Source organism: Megalobrama amblycephala, linkage group LG2 (genome assembly GCF_018812025.1).
Source record: "Megalobrama amblycephala isolate DHTTF-2021 linkage group LG2, ASM1881202v1, whole genome shotgun sequence".
In the NCBI taxonomy this organism is placed as follows: domain Eukaryota; kingdom Metazoa; phylum Chordata; class Actinopteri; order Cypriniformes; family Xenocyprididae; genus Megalobrama; species Megalobrama amblycephala.
The window spans coordinates 30,811,896-30,813,127 of NC_063045.1; the positions used below are offsets into that span (position 1 = coordinate 30,811,896).

Genomic DNA, 1,232 nt, shown 5'->3' on the forward strand with positions numbered 1-1,232 from the left:
AAAGATGTTTACATGCTCCACGACTCTAAATATTACTGTCTACATGTAATGAGCATTATCTGAATAAACCAGTGTACATTCTTTCCCTGTTATTCTTTTCTGAAAACAATGTTGAGCCATTTATTTTGGTAATTTTAAACAAGTCATTTTTCATTATGTCCTTAATAGCACTCAGGAACGTGATGAGACATTTTCTTTTAGACATTTATGTTAGAATGTTAGTGAAGAAAGTATTTGTGCTCCAGTAATGTTATTTATTTCATTTATTATATTATCTGTGTTGGGATATGCGGATATTCAGTCACATTGTATATTCTGAATAAGGTTTAAAGCAGACATACAGCACATTAAATAAGTCTTGCTCAAATTTGTAGAAACTTCAATGTTAATCTGGTTATGGCAGTCAGATCAGTGCTTTGAGATGATATTTACATTATCAGAATATGACCTGATCTGATTAATATATCCTTGTGGATGGAAGCAGGCTAAATCTTGTGCATTTGTGCACAATTTCTTGTGGTTTAATTGTTCGTAATTTCTGTTCTTTTCTGGGTAGTTCCTTAAAAGTTTTATGATGTTTTAACAATTGATTTAAACAAATCAGTTCTGATACTTGTGAGCATGAAACACATTATTTTCGGTAATGGTGCGATTTCTCAAACAGTACAAAACACTTTTGGACGATATTAAGCTCGTTTTCCTATTTTTAATTTGAATATTCCTTGCTTTTGTTTTATACACCCTTTAAAAAGTTCTCTTTTTTTCCATTTTAAAACCGGTTGTAGGCAGCTCAGCGTCTTGTGGCGTTATATGCAAAATAATGAAAAGTCCCCTTAAATGTGTGCCTAAAGCATATGTTCATAAGAGAAATGTTATTTTCTGTCATGTGCTCGTCATATAGAAGCATTAAAACACGCTTGAACACAGACAAGTTTCATTTTCGTTTCATCTAGCATGCCATGACAGGTACACTGCAGTGTTTTCTCTCCTGTTTTAGTTTAAAGATGCACTAATGTGTGTGTGTATGTGTGTCGGCATTTTAAGCTCAATCTATTTTTGGATTATTTTCGTAAACTCGTTCATAGAAACTTCCTGCAATGCGTTTTCCGTTCGCAAAATTACTAAACCTACTATCGCCAAGGCTTAATTTATGAATATTCATGAAGCTATGCTGACGCTGCGTGCAAAGCATCCTGTGACGCTGCATGATTAATATTCATGAGCCTGGCCTT

At 33.7% G+C, this 1,232-nt stretch overlaps 1 protein-coding gene across 1 annotated transcript in view; it reads right to left on the reverse strand.

The window, feature by feature from the left end:
* The window catches only part of elavl2 (ELAV like neuron-specific RNA binding protein 2), a 71,805-nt gene that overhangs the window by 47,742 nt on the left and 22,831 nt on the right, over window positions 1–1,232 (reverse strand).